General features: G+C 43.2%; 1 long non-coding RNA gene across 1 annotated transcript; it reads left to right on the forward strand.

Moving 5' to 3' along the window:
• The first annotated feature begins 73 nt into the window (after window positions 1-73).
• On the forward strand, window positions 74-22940 carry LOC118146836 (uncharacterized). Its single transcript, XR_004732886.2, has 5 exons — window positions 74-288; window positions 12465-12556; window positions 13037-13149; window positions 16489-16654; window positions 21573-22940. It is a non-coding gene; the product is annotated as an uncharacterized LOC118146836 (long non-coding RNA).
• The last annotated feature ends 434 nt before the right edge of the window (window positions 22941-23374 follow it).

Below are 23374 nucleotides of genomic sequence, written 5' to 3' on the forward strand. Positions count from 1 at the left end.
AGGGGTCTAAGATTCTACAATTGTGACCTCATCTTCTGAACAGCAAGATTTCCCAAGGGGCTCCTAATACAACAAGTCTTTTGGAAAACTGTTAATACTGGCTATCCACCTCCACTTTCCTTACCTTGCATCAGATCATCAAGCTCTTCATCCTTCAGGTGTCAGGGATCAAGTGAGGCTTTCAGTATTTGCCAAGAGCGATCACCAGTATGTTATTAAACGCAGGACTCCAAGTTCCTGCAGCCCTCCTTTCTGAAGAATGATGACATTTGTAAGGATTCGTTTCTGGTAAGAATACTTAAATGTGAGCCAAGACAGTGGATGGCTCCATATCTATGGATGACTAATACGTGTGTTTCTGGATAAGTCATTGAACTCTTTGTTTTTACCATCTTTAAAACTAGACAACATAGTCCTTGCCTAAATATATCACAGAATCATAATGTAGGAACTAGAAGGCTGCTACCTCTGACAGATAGACTGAGGAGAGGATTGGATAACTTTCAGAAGGGTCTAGAGAAATGCAAGGAGTAAGAAGACAGGGAGCTGGCAAGTCTGTACTCAGGATTTTTACCTAGAAAAGAAGCTAAGTTTGCCTGTACACAGAGGAGTGAGACAATGTGTGTTAAAATATAGGATGCTTGACAGATGGCAGGTGTTTACCAAGGGATAGTTAAATTTGATTCTATGCATTCTTTTTTTACAATAAGGAGGAGAGATAATGTGTATCTGACCTTGTTCAGTGAATGCTGGAATAAATACACAGCCATGCAGATCCCTAAGGACTGATCATCAGGCCAAGATTCAGAGGATCTCATCCCAACCTTCCAGGGAAATCATGTGGGGAGAACCTCAAAGATAAAGATGTTAGAATTTACTTGGAGGAATGCTTATACCATGGTTCTGCTGATAAGAATAGAAGAGTATCTGGACTTCTGAATGTTTAGCAATGGAACAAATTGTGACTTGCTTTGAAAGAACTTGCTGGTTAAAAGCTGCTGGCTAGACATCCTAACCACACCATGAAATGGGACAGTGGTCCTGATCTGATGAGGAACTTGGAAGTAAAATAGTTGCTGGGGACAAGATGATTGCAACTTGGGTTTCAGATTCTTATATTTCAGACAACACTAAATAAGATGTAGAGAGACTAGAGAGAGCAGACATAAGGCTAATTATTGGATTCTGGGAGAAGTGGTGATTATGAATTCCCAAAACAGGGCAAAAGCCTTTTCTGCAGAATGATGAGTTTTTTAAGGATTCACTTTTGAAAAGAATATTTAAATGACAGTATGGAGACTGCCATAGTTTCAGATCCATTGAGACTAATATATGTGTTTCTAAGTCAGTCACTGAACTCTTTTTCTATTTTTAAAACCAGACAACACAGTACTTGCCCAAACACGCCAGAGAATCATAACATAGAAGCTAGAAAGCTGCCCCGTCTGGCAGATGGGAAAGAGAAAAGAGGAAACAAATCTAAACAGCTGGAATTGTTGTAATAGAACCTCCAGAGTGTGGAATGTAGGTCAAAATTCTGGGCCTATGTGTTTCACTATCAACCTAGTCTTCCAAAGACAGTAATTCTGGGAAAAGTGGTGACCCTGTCCAAGTGGCATTGTAGTCTTGACTTTTTGTTTTGTGGCTTTCCTTACAAGCTCATTCCTCGGGGATGAAGTACTCCTGGGTTCTGGTTGCCTTATCCTTGCTTCCCTTTCCTATTCTCCAGGTACCTTCACCCTATTTTAAAAACTGCTCTAGGAACAGGACTTATTCCCTCACGATTTTGCACACACTCAACCTCTTCTAATGTGTTAGATTGTTTTTGTCAGACTCAGTTTGGGGAGCTTTTCAGAAAGAAAGAGTCATCTCTCCTATGTAGTTCTCTCTTGAGAGCAAAGAAGGGGTTGGGCTTGGTGGCTCATGCCTGTAATCCCAGCATTTTGGAAGGCCGAGGCAGGCGGATCACAAGGTCAGGAGTTTGAGACCAGCCTGGCCAATATGGTAAAACCCCATCTCTACTAAAAATACAAAAATTAGCTGGGCATGATGGCTTGCGCCTGTAGTCCCACCTACTAAGGTGATTGAGGCAGGAGAATAGCTTGAACCCGGAGGAGATGGAGGTTGCATTGAGCCGAGATTGTGAGATTAGAGGCCTTTGCTCTCTAATTATGCACAATTCCTCCCATTCCAGAGATTTCAGGTCCAGCAGGAGGGAAATAGGAAATAGGGACCCCCTACTAGATAGCCCGGCCTAAAGGGCTGAATGGGGCCTGTTCATATTTATGTCTCCAGCACCTGCAGAATGTCTGGAGAAGACCTTCAGTAAGATGAGGGGGGTGCACTTTACTACCCACATTTAGAGAAATATGTAGGAATTCTTTATAGGGCTGTGACTAATGATCTACCAACATTTAAGTGGGGTTGCATTTATTTGAAGCAAAAAATTTTAAACATACAATAAATAAGAGAAAAAGGCACAATCATCCTCCTAAATAATAAAACTAGCAATATTTAATTACCTATATTAACACTGGCTATATAAAATGAGCAGTATTAACACATTCATTTAAATTAAGACTGATTCATTCAATTTATATTTACGAGTATATTTAATGGAAGGCAAGAGATTCATGGCTACCTTTTAAGAGGGGAGCCAGGGAATCTCTGTGATGTCTGATGCCCCAGGAAGGAGTACAGCAGACACCCCCGAAACAATGTGGACAAACATTCCCAGCCTAGTGGCCTGTGTTCCATCTGGCCACCATTTACCCCCTGCTAAGGACCCCAGGTTTGGGCCAGGAGGTGGCCCAGGGGGAGGTGAGGCAGCCTGGGTGGGCCTGAGCCCAAGGCCCTAATAACCAGAGGCTGAGGCCTGAGCCCAGGGCTGCAGTGAACTTTAGCAGACCCCACACCCAGGGCTCACTAATACCAGCAAGGACAAGATCAGAGGTGAGGCTGGGCCCCATACAAGGGTACAGGATTGTGGCCAATGGCTGCTGAGTCCCCTAGTAATGACCACAGACACTACTTCAGCACTGCTGGCCATTTTTGTGACAATTTTTTTTAAGAGTCATTGCTCCCTCCCTTTCTTCAGTAATTATATATTTATGCTTTCCCCTCCCACAAGATTCTGGAAGCTCATGAAGTGAATGCCATGAAAAAGCAAAAACACCACAAAAAAGATGGTCAGACAAAGCCTCCTGTGGACAGACCTCAGGTCTTTGTCACGCCCAGAAGGTTAAGGTTGTCACAGAGAGCCAGCAGACAGTGGGCCCCTAGTGCAGGTGAACTCCGACTAATGATAATGCTGGCTTACACTAGCTGGGAGTTTCTCTGTGCCGGGCAATACTGTGATTGTCCTATGCACAGTCACTCATTTCAAAACTTGGAAGTGAGCATTTTTGCTGACCCTGTTTTATAGGTAAGGAAGCTGGTAAGTGCACGCACCACTAGCACTCCTTTTTGTGCGTGTGATATTAGGGTATTGTGCTATGTGCTTGTGCTGTGACCCAAAGCAAGTCACTTACTCCTCCCATATCTTCACCTTCTCTTCACTGAAAGAAGTGGGCAGGACATAAGAGTGTGTGTGTGGTGTGAAAAGGGCATGAGCCATTCGATAGCTGGGTGGCCTGGAAATTGTCTTTACCTTTCTGTGCCATATCTCAGTTAATCTACACAGATCCTGGGGAAGGTGCTATTAGTATCTCCATTTTATTTATGAAAATAGTAAGGCTCAGAAATGGGAGGGAGGTCCAGCAAGATGAGGTGCCTATAGTTTGAATTATTCCAAGCCCCAACATTTAAATATAAAACCATGTGGCTTCTCCTAATGTTCTTCTGTGATTCTTATGCCTGTTAAACCTACTGTGAAGAATTGGTAGGAGGATTAAATGAGGCAATACTATTGAAAGAGCTCTGAAACTAAAAACCCCCATGCAAATAGGAGGTCTAGCTGTAGTAGAGATGATGCATCATAGTTTTCCAGCATGTGATAAATTCGCACATGTTCCAGGACCAGAAGCACTCAGCTCTAGGTCAGAGAAGTAAAGGAAAACATATTCTGCTCAAGTTATACTCCGAGTGTTGGGAACCTTCCAAAGGGAAAGCATGCAAAATTATGAACACAAAATTGCTAGGACTCTTCTTTGGGCTTTGGAAGGAGCTCTTTTGTGGAAGTGAGGGATTATGAAACTGAAGCTCCATCAGCTTCAAGATATCTATGTTTGTGTATTAAAAGAATCACTGTTGTTAAAATGTCCACACTACCCAAGGCAATATACAGATTAAATGCTATCCCAACAGCAATTTCACTGAAATAGAAAAAACAATTCTAAAATTTGTATGGAAACAAAAAAGACCCTGACTTGCCAAAAAATGCTGAGAAAGTAAAACAAAGTTGACGGCATCACACTTCCCAATTTCAAATTATATTGTAAAGCAATAATAAATAAACAGTATGGTACTGGCATAAAAATGGCACACAGACCAATGGAACAGAATAGAGAGCCCCAAAATAAGCTCATGCATATACAGTTACCTGATTTTCAACAAGGCTGCCAAGAAGACACAATGGGGAAGGATAATCTCTTCAACAAATGGTGTTGGAAAAAATGGATATCCGCATGCAAAAGAATGAAAATCTCTTATCTAACACTGTACACAAAAATAAAAACATAAGGCCATAAAACTCCTAGAAGAAAACAGGGGGAAGCCCCTTGCTATTGTTCTTGGCAAGGATTTTTTTTTTTTTTTTTTGGTATCTCACCCAAAGCATGGGCAATAAAAGCAAGAATAGACAAGTGAAGTTGTGTCAAACTGAAAAGCTTCTACACAGCAAAGGAAACAATCAACAAAATGAAAAGGCAGCCAGTGAATTAGGAGGAATTATTTGAAAACCATATATCAGATGAGGGGTTAATATCTAAAAAATACAAGGAGCTCAAACAACTCAGAAGCATAAACACAAATAATCCTGTTAAAATATGGGAGAAGGACTGGAATGGGCATTTCTCTAAAGAAGATGTACAAATATCCAGTGGCTATATGGAAATGTGCTCAGCAGCACTCATTATCAGGGAAATGCACATCAAAAATGCAATGACATCTCACCTCACACCTGTTAGGATGGCTTTTATTAAAAAGACAATAGATAAGTATTGACATAAGATAAGCATGTGGAGAGAAGGGAACCCTTGTACATGTTTGGAGGGGATGTAGATTTGTGCAGTCACTGTTGAAAATAATATGAAAGTTCCAAGAAAAAAATACAGCTACCATATCACCCAGCCATTCCTCTTCTACGTATATACTCAAAAAAGATGAAATCACAACTTTGTAAAGGAATCTGCAGTCCCGTGTTTACTGCTGCATTACTGGCAACAACCAAGATATGGAGACACATTCTTTGGGTCCATCAAGGGATGAATGGTTAAAGAAATTGTTATACATAATACATACACACACACAAATGGAATATTATTCAGCCTTAAAAAAGAAGGCTGACACCATAGATAAACTTGGAGGACACTATGTTAAATAAAAGAAGCAAGGCACAGAAAGACAAATCTTGCTTGACCTCTCTTACATGTGGAATCTAAAACAAAACAAAACGGAAAATCTCGAATACATAGAAACACAGAGTACAACAGTGGTTACCAAGGGAAGGGGATGGGGAGATGGAAGTCAGAGGTTACAAACCTGCAGTTATATAGAATAAATAAGTCTCAAAATCTGATGTGTAGCACAGGAAGCATAGTTAATAATTTTCTACTGCAGACTGGAGATTTGCTAAGAGAATAGACTTTAGGTACATTTACTACAAAAATAAAATGGTACCTATGTGAGATGATGGCTAAGTCAGTTAGCTTGACTGTACTAACCATTTTACTATGCATATGTATATCAAAACGTCATATTGTATACCTTAAATATATACCTTTAAAAAAAATGAGCTACAAAGAAAAACTCATTTCAGAGTTTGCAATGACTCCCGTGAGAGCCACACATGGAAAGGAAGATGAGGTGGTTTGTCCCAGAGGTAGGGCCACTGAAAGCATCATGTAGAGAAATAGGGGGCCCCCCAACTGAGAATGTTACTTGTGATTCTAAGAGAATAAATTGGATTTTTGAAACCAAAATAACTTTAGAAAGTGTTATGCTCAACCCAGCCTTGCTTCCATGGCTCAGAACTTCCTTTGTGGAGAAACTATAGACTCTAAAGTAGGTTCTGTCAAATGCTAAGCCATGGCCAGCCTGTGAATGGTGTTGAAATTTGTGGTGTAAAACAAAATCATTTTGATCTGAGCCTAGTGATAAAAGTAGGTGAACAATCTGGTAATAACATTTGGGTGCAAAAAAATGAGAGAAATAAGTATGAAGTACTAAGCAGATTTTCTTTTGTGGTTAATATACTCATTCTGATAATATTTTCCACAAAGGGACAGAGGTCAACTTTCAGAAGACATCCAGTAGCTCCTAACATTGCTCTACTCATTTGGATGCCACATATCTGGTGTATTTCCTTAAAAGGGAAATAACAGTGTGACATTTAATGAGTTGCAAAACGATCCTAACATTCCATTTCCCCATGAAGATGCAGTGTTAATATTACTACCTACTCCTAAGGTTGTCATGAAGATTAAATGGCAGAGTGTACGGGAAGGAGGAAGCATAGTGCCTGGAGTATATTAAGTGCTTAATAAATAAATATTAGCTAATTAATGTTGGTGTTCAGCACCTTCCATTTTCAATTTACTCTGCTGAGAGCATTTAAAAATTATCTTATTTAACATACTCATAACCATCCCAAAAGAGATTATAATCTACAGTTTGCAAATGAAAAACCCAGGTCTTGGAGACGTTGAAAATCTTCCCAGTATGAGGAATGAGTAAGTGGTGAGCAGGAATCCAGCCCTGCAGAGGCTCCATGTCCAGTGCTCTTTCTATTCTTTCCATGCATTGTTTTTGAGCTATGTCTGGCATAGATCCATGCAACTCAGCAGGTGTGAATGGACGAGGCATTGCTCTCTCTCATGACAGAGGAGGGATTCCCCTCACCTAGCAAACTGGGAAACCTCAACTTGAACCCGCGTCTACTGCTTTCCAGTCAAGAGTTCTTTCTAAAGTGGTGTACACACTCTCACAGAGCTGAGAATGTTGTGTGTGATTCCTAGAGACTAAATCAGATTTTGAAACCAAAATCACTTTAGGAAGTTTTATGCTCAGCCCAGCCTTGCTTCCATTACTCAGAGCTTCCTTTGTGGAGAAACCGTAGACCCTAAAGTAGGTTCTGCCAAATGCTAAGCCACGGCCAGTGTGGCCAGACCAAGTCAACAAACAAAGTCCATTGGTGGATTTCCACCCTGAAAGTCATAATTTGTGATCCTCACTTATTTCCTGAGATATGCTTCCGAAATATTCATGCAATAGGAGATGCTGCATGGAAATTTTATTTACTGGGAAATATTTATGATGAGCAGCAAATGATTTGCAAACATGTCTTATCATCAGGATCCATCATAAAGCATTTATGGAAAATGAATTTCTCTTTAGAAAAGATCTGCCAGTATCATATGCATGCTCTGGTTGCAACTTTCCACTTCAGATTTCTATTCTTCGACATTTATTTAAAGTCTCTTCTGCTCAGAAGGCAATGATCTTTGTTTGATGATGAACTGTGTGAAATTCTCCCCAAGGAGTAGTCTTCAATGGAGTCACTTCTGCTTTGCTGGGAGTCATTTCACCATGTATCCATCACTGTACTTAGACACTGTTTCCTGGGTAACTCCTGGTAACAGGTCATTTGCAACCCAGAGATTATAACATCTCTATCACCCACAAACCATAGTACATGATTCTTCCCTTTCCATAGAGGTGAAAAATTAAAAGTCACTGCCCATTTTTAAGTCCCTATATAATGATCCCTGTGTGTGGATGCTTCTGGTGTTTAGACTGCTGGATAAGTGGTTTTCTGTTGTATTTACTTTTGGAGGCTGGAGTATCCTCTGGTGAAAATGACCCCCATAGCGACCCTTCACCTTCCAGTGACTGATGTGCCTATTGAATTAACACTGGCTTATCTCTATGCATACTCTTGTCATTCTTAGAGGGACAGGTGTCAAGGTGCATGTGTTTACTATGGGATGGTGCCACTGGGCGTTTTTCCACTGAACAATGGCCTCTACTGAGCGGTGCTCTCATGATGCACTGTTACATTTCTGACTACATCTCTCTCCCTGCTTACCTGGAAGGTACATGACTTTGTTATCATTGGTTTCTATAGTTTAGAATTAAGACAAATGGACTTTGTTTTTTTTCTTTTAGTTGATTAATGTTTAAAACAACTGGACTTAAGCTGAAAAAGGAAGTCGGTTTGGTTAGTCAGTGCTTGGGGTGAGTGCATTCATTAGTAAGCACGTATTTACATAAGTTTCAGTGGAAACACATTTGTTTGTACAAATATGGAACAGAATAGAAATATGTTTACAGCATTCTCACTTGGCAACTCAGGAAAAGACTCATCCTGCAGAAACACATACGAATCAACCCTAGTCCTCCTCTCCTCCAGTATTCAGGCCAGCCTGGTTCATTATGGCTCATTTCTAAACGTCAAATTCACCTCTTACATAGAACGCTAGAGGTCATCTGGTTGACCTGATCCAAATCAGAAGCATCTTCCCTGGGATCCCTGACAGATGAACTTCCTGAACAAGTTCAAAGATGGCATTCTTCCCTTCTTAGAAAATGACCGTTGCTTTTCTAAACAACTGTTAGAATGTTCTTTTCATGTTGATGCAAAGTCTGGGTCTTTAGAACCTCTTCCTATCTGTTCTAATTCTATCCTCTGGCACCAAACAAAACAAACATTTCCCTTTTGCCCACAATAGTGCTTCAAACATTTGCAGGAAGCTCTATCATCCATCCTTTGTTTTTGGTCCTGGTAAGTACCTCATTTTTTAAGCAATCCTTTTAAGACATGGTTTCTACTTCTATCACTTCCCCAACCCCACGCAGTTAGCTCGGCCTTGACCTGGGACCTGGCCTGGCGTAGAGGCAAGGACACCTCCTCACCTTGCATTATCCTTTTGGGTTTCCTCTGACATATTGATTGCAAATACTCAGCCAACAATTAAAATCAGAAAGTAATTATTTTTTAATATAAATGTAATTGCTAGGAAGTTAATGAAAATACATCTGATCTTCTGGATACGATCAGTCAGTAGGTTGGGGAGGAGCTGTGTCTTCTGAAGTTTTATATACTTTAGTTACTGTTCCCCCTTTTCTGGAGAGGTGAAGTCTATAACCTCAGCTGGCATTCCGCTAAGGCAGAAGTTCTCAGGGAGAGGTGGGAACAAGCCTGAAAATCTCCATCTCTCCAAAGGGGCAGAGTAGAAGTTTGGAAAGGGCTTCCACATGACTTTGAGATGCACAGATCCCTTTTCTAGAATTGAGAACCACACCCTCGAGGACCTTTAGGGAAAGAGACCTACTTGTTCCTCCTGGGTTCCCGAAAAGAAGTCCTCTTTACAGCCCCGGGAGAACCCACTTATGTTCATTCCTCCACTTTCTCAGAATCTTTAAGAAAAAAAATTTATCTATACACTTCTACAGCTGATTCTGCGTTCTGATGTCCACACAAGAACTGTTTGTCAGGAATGCCGCACCCCATATGGAATCCAGCACCCCGCCTGTCCATGTGCCCAGGCAGTAGGGCCTGCTGTGTCCCCTCCTGGGATGCCCTGCCAATCTGTCCCTTGATGTTTTCAGGGGACCCAAATGATGTCCGGACCCAAATGGTGTCCAGACCCAAGTCCAGAAGGGATTACAGTCGGAGACCATTTTGAAGTTTAATGTCTTGGAACAATTTTTTATTTCAAATTTGTTATTTTAAGCACACATTGTGATTTAATGAGTCTTTGTGGGATTTCAGTTTGTGGTTGAGGTTTGAGAGCTGAGGAATGCATGTTTAATTTTTTTCATCCTATAACCAGTGTTTCATCTTAGACTAAATAGATGCACATTTTAGAAATCCCATAGAATCACTGAGAAAAACATTGATGTTTATACAAATGCTTGCATGTTTGAGTGCATTTAACTAAAAGAAGCAATCAGATATGGTTCCAAAGACTTTGTGGGGCCCTACTAAATCCTTAATTCTCCCTCAGCATTAATTTCTCCCTCATTTCTGCCTTCAGAGAACTTTATGTGGATGTACAGTGCTGGGCTTTATTTGTGGGTACCAGGGTCTCCTCTGTTGATGCTGGTCTCTGTGGCTTCAGCTCGTAGCACAGGAAACATTCTCTCCTTGGAGGGAGGCTGAGCTCTGGCTGAATTCTGACGAACAGGTGGAATTTTCATCCTCACGATGGAAGTGGTGAGGAGAACTGGCTAAAGCTGAATGGATAAGGAGACAAAAAGCATAATGGCAGAACTCTGAGAATCCAAAACCACAGCCTTCCTTGGAAGAGAGGGCAGGGCAGAGTGCCTGTTCAGACTCCACGAAGTGTCTACTCAGGCAAGACTACAGTTTCACTTGAAGAAATGTCTCTGCAAACCAGAAAGGTAAAGAACTATTGGCCACACAGGGAAGAATTGTCTAAAAGCTTCTGTTTTGTTGGCTGTGCTCAGTTACTAGAGAACAAATCCGCACTTTATTCATCTCGGGATCAACAGTACAGAGCATGCCAGCCACTACGTGCACAATAAAAGTACATTAAATTTTAATGAATGAAAAAGTGAATGCTCAGGGCAGGTTAGAGAATGCACAAGGATAGTTCCCACAGACTTCTCAGTCACACCAGCAAAATATATGTATGTATATAACAATGTATACATGAACGCCCAGTCATATGCACAGAATTTCTAGAACCAATGATTTCTATTCCCACTACTGGGCATGAGTATGCAAAAAAGTGGCAATATTACCCACGTGGATGTAGAATGTGTACAGAAAGTGAGACATTACTGATAAATAAACACGTCGCAGTGGAAACCTTGATTCCCAAAGCAGAATACAGCCACACAAGAGACTGTTTTTAAAAAAACTGGTGAATTGAACGTCTGGAGATTTTTCCAAGTTCAGTGAATTCTATGACAATTGGAGGATAAATGTATTTTTTGGCACAATGAGACTGTGGGAATAGGTGGGGGAGAGGGTCACTCCCAGGCCCAGCAGCTGGCAGGGAAGTGCAAGCCATTTTAATGATAGCAGAGTGGAGTGCTGTCAGGGTTTCCAAGGGATTTTAATAGTCGTGCGGTCAGAGTTCCCTGAGTAAATAGCTTCCATTTCCCCTCCTGCTGCCAGCTGGCCAAGTCGGGGACCACCTAAGTCGTATGCCCCCAAAGGGAATGGAAAGGCAGGTTCTCCTCTTTGACGATTCTCCCCACCCCCAAAACAACTACTCCTTCTCGGCTGCCTGAAATCCCACCATGAGACAGATATGCCTTTACTCAAGATTCGTTCCTGGTTAAAATTTAAATACTCCTTAGAGGAATAATATTTCAAACCTCTGTCACTCCTTTCAACCTTATTCTTACTTATGAATGGGCTTTAGAAACTGTTTTGAAAATAGGTATTGAGTCAGGGGAGGGGAAGAGAAAAGAAAGGCTCTGGGTTGAAGAGTCCCCCAGACTGTGTTCATGGCCCTGGTCTTGCCCCAGCCATGCCTCTCCCCATGTGCAGCATCCCATCAAGAGGTGAGGGTATTTTCCAGCCCCTAATGCTGAGAGGGCATGGTGACTTGCCTGGGCCAATGGGGCATGCAAGCAGAGCCTTGACAGGCACTTAGCAGACCAGGCTGGATGGCTCTCACACTTTTGCAACTGTCACAAGCACATGCCTGCACCAGCCTGCTAGAGACCAAAAGACACCCAGCCCAAGCCAAGGGGCAGAGGCTGTCCTAGGGCAGCCAAAAGGAGCCAATCCCTGCAAAGAGAGCGAGTCCACCCAGGTGAGTTGAATCCCTCAGGCTCATGAGCTAAATTGGTGTATATGTCTGTGCACCACTGAGCTTTGGGGGTTGTCTGTTGTACAACATGACTGTGGTAATAACAAGATGATATACTGGAGGAAAAAAGGGCCTGCAGTGGAGAAGCCTGAATGCCATCATGACAAAATGTGCCTCCCTCCCAACTACAAATACATGATCCTGCCTCCATATTTGGGTTGTGGGAAAAATCACAGAAGATGTGAGCATGAGAGCAATGCTGTAGCCGGCCTGCTCTTGACAGCCAGGGAAGACTGACATGTCCTTGACAGCCAGGGGAGATCGGCATGTCCTCCCCCAAATACAGACACGTAGCTCTGTGTCTTTACATCTGCTGTTGAGGGGCCTGAGAGGACCAGGAGGAAGGGATCAAGACTCATGTCATGGCTAGGGTGTACCAGTGATTGTCACATGAGTTGTCTTTATGATCTCAGCCAGTAGGCCTGGGAGTCAGGAGCCTTTTTCTCCATTCTACAGATGAGAAGACTGAGACCTGGAGTAGAGATGAAGTAACTTAACTGTGTAAATCAGGGGCAGGCAAGCATCTTCTGTCAAGGAGCAGAGAGCAGGTATCTTAAGCCTATGGTAGTCTATGGCACAGCAACACAGCTCTGCCATCGTGGCATGAAAGGAACAATAGACCACACCCCCAAAGAATGAGTTTCCCCCAGTAGAAATCATTTATGAATACTGACGTTGAATTTCATATACTTTTTACATATCACAAAGTAATATTCTTTTGATTTTTTTCCCACCATTTAAAAAAGTACAAGCCATTCTTAGCTCACATGATATATAGAAAAATAGGCAGCAAGCCAAAGCTTGCCACCCTCTGAGGTAGACAGAAGGGCTTAGATTCAAACCTATAACATTTTGCAACTGACTAGGAGACCAAAAAAATCTTTGTAGACTTTGGACATTTCTTAGGTTCTGTTGCCTTCATTACTGCTGCTTAGTACCCTTCTATATGAAACATCCGGTAAATGTCCACCTCTTTCGTAGAATAGAATTGGATGCAGCATCCTAAAGTTCTGACACTTGATTTGCAGTTCTCTTGGAATTAACTGGATTCACTCAGCATGGTGTGAGCATGCGTGTGTGAGTGTGTGCTGAGACAGACTTCATGAACTCATAGCACCCCATGAAAGATCACCTGTGTGAGGTAGGTAAGCACTGCTATTATTGCCTCCACATTGCAGATGAGGAAATGGTGGCTTGAAGGAATTAAGCAATTTGTTCAAACTGACTTCATAAGGGGAGCCGAAATCCAGATGCCTGCTCTCCCAGCTCCGGCTCCAGCACCATCCACACCACCCTGCCTCTCTCAGCCATCCTGGGAAGACAAGTGGCTGTCTCGTGAAGCCCTTGCCTGCCACCAGTGCCATCTGAATCACACTCCGCCTGAGGCTGTCCCATCAGAACAGTACAGTAAAATAAATAATCATGACAAGACAAAAGGAGGAGGCCAGGCTGTTTGAAATCATGCATGCAGAGCACACTTTGCAAAAAGGCAGTTCAGCTCGAGGGCCTTGGTGCCACGCTGATGAAGTTCTGATGCTTGGCAGGCCTCATGGCATTCCATGGTCACCTGATTTCCAAGTCCCTCACCATTGTTCCATGTGTCCCAAAGCTGGAGTTTCACCCAGAGACAGGCTAGCAGCCACTTCTGACCCTCGACAGTGCATCTGCAGTCTTCTCTTCCGAACAAAAGTGCAAGCTTCCCTGACCCAGGTTGTCCAAAGGGCTCTTTCTCCACCTTAAGAGAGAGTCTACGTCTCCTCTAGGGATCTCACCACCTGTGGTCAAGGCGCCAATGCCAGAGCCTGGGCACTCTGATGCAACCAGCCTCATCAGGACCCTTTGCTTCCCGTTCACAAAGCATGAAACATACACGGAACTGTGCATTTTCTAGGCGCTTTGCTCTCGTATGTAACACAGGTGCATTGAATATCCACATGTGCTATAAAGCAGGATTCAGAAACCCGAGTCTCTATTGCTGCAAGCCTCCATTTCTCAAACTTGCAAGTGTGGATGAGATGTTCCATGGCTGAAACTAAGTTTCCCTCTCCATAAAATGAGCAGTTGTAGTCATATCTGTGACAGTATTTAAAAAACTCTAAAGGCCACTTGTAAGTAAGCAAATTTTATATTAAACCCACGAAGGGTCAAGGAGGCTGTGAGCAAACTGAATCCAATTGGGGTAAAATCCGAAACCCCTGGGCCAGCCTTCCAGGTCCCTAGGGGAGGCAGCAAGACCGTGGAGTAGGGTCCCTGCTAGGTACCCATGCTGCAGGCTCTCCAGTGGCGTGCATTACTTCCCTTCTCCAGATGATTTCAATGCTGGTGCACACAGTGTTTTGAAAACTGCAGCCACTACCTCTTTGTGACTAGTTTCTACAGCATAGCTAACTCTTTCCTACTGAGAACAGGTTGAAGGAGTTATAAAGTCTAGGCCAGGTGCAGTGGCTCATGCCTGTAAGCTCAGCACTTTGGGAAGCCAAGGTGGGCAGTCCACCCAAGCTCAGGAGTTTGAAACCAGCCTGGCCAACATGGCAAAACTCTGTCTTTACTAAAAATACAAAAATTAGCCAGGCGTGATGGCAGGTGCCTATAATCCCAGCTACCAGAGAGGCTGAAGCAGGAGAATCACTTGAACTGGGGAGGTAGAGGTTGCAGTGAGCTGACATTGCACCACTGCACTCCAGCCTGGGTGACAGAATGAGACACTGTCTAAAAAATAAATAAATAAAATCAAAAGTCTGCTGGGCAAATAATACATGATGTTTAAAAGGACATGCCTGTTTATTCCTTGTCTATCAGGAGCATTCGGTTAGTCGTTACACATGTGTGATTTTATCTCAAGAAATGAAGCAGTAATGAAAAGGATGTTAACCTTTTCTTTAGTCTTCTTTGCTCTCCAGGCTCTGAAAGCCCCACAGTCTGCCTGTGAAGTCCACCTGTGCTACGCGCCCTCTGCAACCCAGCACTGCCATGTCGGAAAGAAACATTCCAGCTTCCACAAAATGGCTTTGCCCTTCTGAGCAGATCTGATGGGGTATTTTCAACATGCTTATCAAGGTGTCAAGTCAGAACAGCTGGAATGAGGCCAGATAATGGCAGAACTTTCTCTCGGAAAATATCTTACAGGTCATGGAGTGGTTATTGAAGGCCGTGATGGGTTGGATTAATATGGACTTGTTTGCACTTGGAAGGATTACTGAGGCAGTGTGTAAATGATGGGTTTAGGGGAATAAAAACATCAGAAAGATCTGTTGGGAATCTACTTAAATAACCCAGCACAGGAGAGATGACAGCTTAAACCAAGAGAAGTGGGCCGGCAATGGAAGAGTAGGTTTGATGGCTACTTAGGGAAAAGCGATTGATGGGACTTGCAGCTTGGTTGGACGTTGAGGGGAAAGAAGAAGGAAACCTCTGGAGCTTCTGCATTAGGTAAAGCGGGGAAGGTTGTGAGGTTATCCGTCAGAGGGAAAATGAATGGAAAGCCAGTTTATGGAGCAAGAAGACGTGTTCTGTTTTGACATTGAAGTGTTTTGGAGACATCCAACAAGAGGAGCCCAGTGAGCATTTGGGGAGGACCTGTCATGCCCAGAAGGGAGTAATCAGCTCTCGGGTGGTAGCAGAAGCCAGGGAGTTAAACCGAAGCACACAGGAAGATTGGATGCTGTGAGAAAATAAGGCCACAGATGAAGCCATAATGAATCCTAACATTTTGATGACATGGACACAGGAACAAAAGACTGCAAAGTGGGCTGGGATCTGTGAGCCCAGAAAACAGAAGTTCCACTAGAGTCAAGGGAGGCTGGAATGTCACATTGGAGGTGTCTGGTAGCGTCCAATATTGCAGAAGGTGTTAAGAAGCACCGAAAAGTGTCTGCTGGAATTTGCCATCCAGAAGGTAATTAAAACTTGATGACAGTACTTCTAGTTGAGAATTGTCTCTATGTGTTGTTCACTAAGATTCTGTGAGGTTGGATGGGTGGCAGCCATTTGTAAGGCTCATCTTTTAAAGAAGTTTAACATTGAAGTTCCATATATGCCTGTTTCATAGAAATATGTCTATATCTATATATATAGATACAGATATATATAGAAATCTCTAGTAACATATTCCTTTTTTAGGCAAGTTATGTTTCAGTTCAATATTATTGAGATTTTATGTCTTTTTTATTTCCCTCCAAATTGAAGCGTGGTGAAATTGATGTGATGCACGTCAAGCCAGTGATGATCACGTTTAGGAATTAGGCTCAGCTCTAAATGAGTAATGCTAATGTTTGTTGAAACCTTGAAGCCCTGACTTTCCATTCAGAGGAACAGCAGTGAACTTGATCTCCTCTTTAACTGTGTGGGCCACTGCCAAAGCCCTGCAGCCAGCAATCCCGCAGTCTCTCCTGCTGAATTAAGTGGCCGATGGCTGACACGGCCTGGTATTTGGGGTGGGGAGGTAGGAAATAATAAGCAGTGATTTCATTTGTTCCTACAGGTCGCAGCTGCTGTGCTGGGTCCTTCCTTGGGGCCTGTGTCAAGTGCTGAGGACCCTGCTGGGATAGGGGAGGCAGCTCCTGCTCAATTGCTATGGTGATGAGTGTGACATGTGGAATATAAAAGTCCCCTAAATGTTTACATGCTACAATGTGGCATTTTAATAGGTAAAAAATTAAAATCTATACTTTTTCTTTCTTCAAAGACAGCTTAAAATGGCCCCTGCAAAATGAATGGAATGAGCTAGGTGTGGAACTCCAGGCATAGCTGGCACTAACATGGGCTGTTCATTAACATTTCAAGCACTGCCAAGAGGTGGATCTTCACAGCTGAAATAAGTAGTATGTTGTGATAGTCCTATTGTGAATTCTTCACTGGCTACTATAATCTTTACTGAAGCCCAAACCACTTCTAAATAACTTCACCTTATATTGTTCCAAAAAGCAAGAAAAGCTATCTATTCGAAGCCAGTTTAAAGGGCCGTGATTTGCTTCTGACCTGCACTGGGAGTGTGCCTCTATGTTCAGCTCACATGCATTTGCAGACACACTCCCGCTGGCTGCCAGGATCTGAAATCCACTAATGGGTCCTTACGTCATAACTGAGGACAGAGGTGTAACAAGATTAAAATCTCACGACTTTTCTTAAACTTCTTTTAGGGTAAGCTCTCGAAACGTTGGCCTCAAAAATCAGTTGTGTCACTGTCACTCTTGGAATTTGAGAGTCCAGAGTCTAAAAACCAGAAAGGTGGTTTGGAGCTGGGTTCCTGGCCTCTAGAGCCTTTCCAGAATGGGATGGGCACGTGCCCTGGGCACGGATGACTTCATTCCCCAAAGACTGAACCAAGAACTTCAAGGTTCAACTGACCATCTGGCTTATTTTATCCACAGTCTATTTTCATTTGTTAGAAGAGACACAGTTCCCTTTTTAGCTCTGTCTTATTCTGACTAATTCAGTTAGATCAGCCCTCAAATATACCATGTGATTAATACAGACACATCATTTTATTTTTTTTATTTTCGATCTCCCTTCACGTGGCTCTAATCATTTTTATTCTTGAAGGGCATAAATCAAACTTTTGAATTTCTAATAAAATAACTTTTCTTTTTTTAAATTAAAACTTGCCTTTTGATTTCCTGTTTACTTATTTATTTAGAGAAAGCAGGTAAAATGTATTGACAATTTAAAATTTTGAAAAATGCACTATAGAAGTTTGGCCATGGACGTATATTAAACCTGGGCTTTATTTCACATTTTTCAGCACATACGGAACAATTGAAATGATTTGATCTCAAGAAAAAGGTTAAGAAATGTTAACTATTTTAATCATAAAGACTAACTTTGGTACTAATCCTATTTTAAAATAGTATATTAGGCGATTTCAGATATTAAGAAATTTAAACTGAGCAGTATTTTGAATATTTAGTTTTTCAGACTAAAAGACAGTGGCTTTCTGGGGATTTATATACCAGTGTGAACACGATAAATAACAGCAGTTCACAGAGCGCTCTCAGGACTTTACCACCCACTTTGGTATAAACTGAACAAAGTTTGTCAGAATCATTCTCAGAAAAGTTGGTAGCTTTGAGATTTTAAGTTTAAGAAAAAACTGAAAGCAGGTTTTCTGTTTTGTCTCCATGCAAACACTTTTCCTAGGCAGCTGTGCTTTGGAGTTGTAAGGACTCTGGGGCGGGATGCAGCCCTTAGGGGGTGCCCAGGGCTGATGGAGGGGGCAGTCGGCCTCCTCCCTTCCCACCAGGTTCAGCTCCCATCCCAGCCTCCAGAGTCCCAAGAGCTTTGGGTACATGGGGATCACGTGGGGCGTGGGTACTAACAGACCCCTCTGAAGGTTAGGAGTGGAAGTTTGTGGCATAAGCCAACAGTCTCCCCAGCCCTCACTCAGACAATGCACTAAGCGGGAGGGACACAGGCTTGGGACATGAAGGCGAGAGGTGACAAAAATAATCTCTGAGCAGGCTGGGAGCCGACATCACAAAGGATTCTGCGAGGTTTTGGAATAGCTTATGCCTTATTTCCCATCAAATTTGGATTAGCTGTGGCAAAGGAGGAAAGAGAACAAATAAAGGAAATCCAGAGATAATCCTCAAACCTCCATTTGAGCTAATAGTTTAAATTCCTGCTATGCCAAGCCAAGCTTCTGTGTTTACCAGAGTTGATCATGAGAGGCAGAGTAAACCAGCCTCACTCTAACCCCTTCCTGCATGGCCCCTGCTCAGCCTGTGGGTGCATTTGCTGGAGACATCCTGAATGTGGATAAGTCTGTCTCAGCCCCACTTGGGAGTGGGGTGACATAGGGGATATGGGGAGAGGACCCACCCCAGCAGGCACCACCGGCTACTGGGAGACGCTGAGGGAGACTGCTCCAGGCCAGCAGTGCTGGACCCGGCAATGCATGGGGCAGGTGGAACATGCCCAACCAGCCAGGGAGGACAGAGCCTGCAGAGGCTGCCTAGGGGCATTGCTGAGCAAAGATGACCAAGGCCCAGCCTAGACACAGCCAGAGGGCTGTGTGCCGAGAACAAGGGGGAGGAGCTAAGAAACCCAGACACTGGGGAGGCAGGCAGTGCTGAGACAGGGGTCTCCTTTCCCCCCTCTTTCCCTCCCTCTTTTTCTCTTCTTGTCCCCCATGCCAGCTCTTTCTCTCTCCTCCTTTCTCCCTTTCCCACTCTCCCTCTCCCTCTGTCTTCCTCTCTCTCCCTCTCCTTCTTTCTCTCTTCCTCTCTCCTCCTTCTCTCCCTCTCTCTGTCTCCCTTCTTCCCTTTCCCTCTCCTTCTTTCTCTCTCACTCTCTCCCTTTCCCTTCTTCCCTCTCCCTCTCCTTCTCTCTCTCTTTCTCTCTCCCTTTCCTCCATCTCTCCTCCCCCTATCCTCCTCCCTCTCTCTCTCCCTCCCATTCTCTCTCCCTCCACTGACCCTGACTCTCATTGTCTGGCCCTGACTCTCACTGTCTGGCCCCTACTCCCTTTCTCCTCTGGACACCCACTATCTTAAAACAGCAGGCCTCGTGGCAAAACCAGTCCCTCACTGGAAGTGGACTCAGGGGTCCAGCCCCAGCCTGATGTGCAGTAGCCAAAGGCTATCTTCCCCATGCAGACACAAAGCTCTGAGATGCCCTCTCCTTGGTTAGCCCCTTGTGACATGGCTTCATGGACTTTTACTAATCTTCTCAAATCACTGTTTTCTGAGAGGAAACAATCACTCAAGGTCTAGATCTGGGCTGTAACTCAGCAGTGTTGCTAAGGAAATTGTAGACCTTGGACACGTCACTTGGCTGCTAGGTCTCTTCTGCCTCATCTGCAAAGTGGAAATAAAGTTAGCCCATCTCACGAGCTCACAGGTTTACTCTGGCCTGAGCAGTGCATCCTTCCTGTCTAAGAAACACACCAGACATCTGTTCCCAGGGTCCCAGCCTGCCCGCCTGCCTTCCTTCCTTCCTTCCTTCCTTCCTTCCTTCCTTCCTTCCTTCCTTCCTTCTTCCTTCCTTCCTTCCTTCTTCCTTCCTTCCTTCCTTCTTCCTTCCTTCCTTCCTTCTTCCTTCCTTCCTCCTTCCTTCCTTCCTCCTTCCTTCCTTCCTTCCTTCCTTCCTTCCTTCCTTCCTTCCTTCTTTCTTCATTCCTTCCTTCCTTCTTCCTTCCTTTCTTCCTTCCTTCTTCCTTCCTTCTTCCTTCCTTCTTCCTTCCTTCTTCCTTCCTTTCTTCCTTCCTTCTTCCTTCTTCCTTCCTTCCTTCCTTCTTCCTTCCTTCCTTCTTCCTTCCTTCCTTCCTTCCTTCCTTCTTCCTTCTTCCTTCCTTCCTTCCTTCCTTCCTTCCTTCCTTCCTTCCTTCTTCCTTCCTTCCTTCCTCCTTCCCTCCCTCCCTCCCTCCCTCCCTCCTTCCTTCCCTTTCCTTTTCCCCATCTCTTTCTTTCCCTTTTCCTTTTCATTCCTCATAGAAGTACCTCTGGCCATATGAACACTGAAGCTTCCAGCATCTGCCACCCCATTGATAGTCTCATGCTTTTTAATTCTTTTCCATTAGGTAACAATTTTATAAATGTGTTCTGGGGAAAAAAAATTTAAAGATTAAATGATGTAAATACAATGAAACAGTGGACAGAAAATTCAGACACTTAGAATACACATATGAATTGGCAAGTGATTATTAAGGAACTGGAATCTTCTAGGGGGCACACGAGATAAAAAGGACAGATTGGGCCTCAAATCTCACATAGTTTCAACAGGACTTTCATACAGATCCTTCTAGTAAGGGGATGTCCTGGACAGTCCTGGAAGGACATTTCTAACCACCTCGAGTTCTCTTCCTTTTGGTATCTGAAATGCTTCTGCCTAAAAATGAGCCCTAGTGGGCTCCTTACCAACGGCTAATAATTTCACTCTTAAATCAGTATTCTCTTTCTGAAAAAATAACAACCCAGCCTGTGAGTGAAGCCCTAATCCCATAAGAGTTCCTAGTTCAAAGGCACGACTCATCCTACTGTGTTATTTTGAGGACAGAAAATGGTCTCAACCCTTCCCAGTCTTCCGGAGGCCCTCACCCTTCCCCCCACACTCCTCCACCGCCTCACCCATCAGTCCAATAGCCTTTAGACAATTGGCTTTCCTTAGCCCCTTGGGAGAGGGGTGGACGAAGAAGAAGATAGCACTGCCCACCCACAAAGCTTTCAGAAGGATGAGCTCCTGGCTGCAGAAAGCATGGGGCTTCTCCACTGGGCAGCGCAGCTCATGGTTCACTAGTGCAACGGCACCATCCTTAGTTGATGTCCCCAACCTCATTACCAGCTCTCTGACCCCAGGGCTCATAGCCACTTACACAAAGGGTCATAGGCCTGAAATCAGAGCACTGGGCTTCTTCCTAAGGGAGCAGGCAAATGTTCCTGGCAGACAGCAGAGCATCAGGGGTTCCTGAATGAGCACTGGTGTCACTGAAACACAGATGGAATTGTCCCATCAAACACATCACAGAGGAGTCCTTGGAGGTAGTTCTCCACCAGGAAAGTTGAAGCAGCTGTTGGGTAAAAAGAAACAGGATGTGACGTCTTTTGTCTTCTCTTTCCTTTTTTGTTTTAGGGCATCAGATGCAGCATATCCACAGAATTAATACGGAATTTTCTTATTATCGTAATTATTATTCAGATATTTTTGAAGAAACACAGTGATGACCCAGGCCTGAGGACCTCAACTAGTATTTTGTTGTTCTTACATGTCACCAGGAGACTCACGCAAGCAATCTCACAAAAAGCAATTCATGACAATGGAAACCACCACCAGTTACTGAGAAAGGATCTCTTGGGTTTTAAAAGATCGTTTCAATCTTTGAAGTATTTCCTTGGTGAGGCCAGTTTGGTGTCCCTTGAAGGACTTTTTATAAAACATGAGACTCCCTCCACATTAGGCATCTGAAATCCAACCTTTTTTTTTTTTTAAGTTGCAAAAGACATTTTTTTGCAGACCATCTGTTATTTAGTAACGTGCAAATTACCAATAAATAATTCCAGATTCCTTTTTTTGCAAGCATAGCTATAAACAAACTGATCCACATGCAGAAATGGAAGTCATTTTCTCTTTGAAAATTCATTAACTTCTGCACGATTGGAAGAGATCGGGAGAGAAGCTTCCTGGCAGATGCTGATGAGTGTTATTACTGTACACAAATAACAACATGAGGCCAAACATGGACATTCTTTGGGAATCTTCCTCTTGCTTAGCATTCACTTGAGTGGTCTCACCATATGGGGTTTGTATGTGTGACTATAAAACCCTTTAAGATGGATTTATGTGTAATAATCTCATTTGTTCTTTTAGCTGGTTAAAACATTAGCAAACTATGATTCTTCTCCTGTGAAACAATAGAGAATCACAATAAAAATTGCATTTGACTTTTTTATTCCCAAAAAGTTATTGGGAAACCAAATTTCATAAGTGGTTCACCAAACGAGCCACTGCCATTGCATAGGCAGAGACATTTGGATTTGTGTCCTTGCTGGGATGGTTTAAGGGAAGCAGAAGGAAAGTGGTAAGAAGAGTCATCGCTGAGAAAATTGCAGCTCTCAGTTGATGAACTGTCTATTTCTTGGAGCAAAATCAAATTTTCAAGGCCAGCGTCAGGCAGAATTAGGAACTGGGGCAAGTTCTTCTGGACTGACTCTGTTCCCTTCTGCAGGATGCTCTTGGAGTTCTGATTATCTCATACTCTTAATGTCAAGGTTAAAAACAAATAACTTTGTTTTACCTTATTTTCAGTAAGTGTTTTTTTAATTCAAAGAGAGGCTCATTCAAGATTGCCAAAGTACATCTGAACTCACTGAGAAAGAGTAACCACCCAGGCATGGTGGAGTAGCTTCGCCAGAAGAATGCTCCTATAGATAACATTTACAGAATCTGTACAAAATGCTACCCCCAAAATTGCAATTAAAAGCCACTGAAGAGCTACCAAAAGCAAACAGAAACTATAGGAAATTTGACCTTTGAAAGATGAAAATTAAACTGAGTAAATGTCTTAGTTTTCTATTGAAGCACAACAAATTATCACAAATGTAATGGCTGAAAAAATAGGAATTTATTATCTTATAGTATCTGCATATCAGGAGTCTGGATATGTGTTAGCTGGGTCCTCTGTTCAGGGTCACATCAGACTGAAAACAGAGTGACAGTCAGGGCTGCCATTTCATCTGAGGCTTGGGTCTCCTTTCAGCCCACTGGCTATTGGCAGAATTTACATGTTTGTAGCTGTAGGACTAAAGCCCTCAGGTCCTATAGGATGCTCATGGAGCCCTGCCAGATGGCACTCACCAGATGTGGAAGCTGCTTCTTCAAGGACAGTAGGAGTGTTCCTGCTGCTTCTAATCTCTCTGATTTCTGTTCATGTGATT

This window comes from Callithrix jacchus, chromosome 13 (assembly GCF_049354715.1).
Source record: "Callithrix jacchus isolate 240 chromosome 13, calJac240_pri, whole genome shotgun sequence".
NCBI classification, from domain to species: domain Eukaryota; kingdom Metazoa; phylum Chordata; class Mammalia; order Primates; family Cebidae; genus Callithrix; species Callithrix jacchus.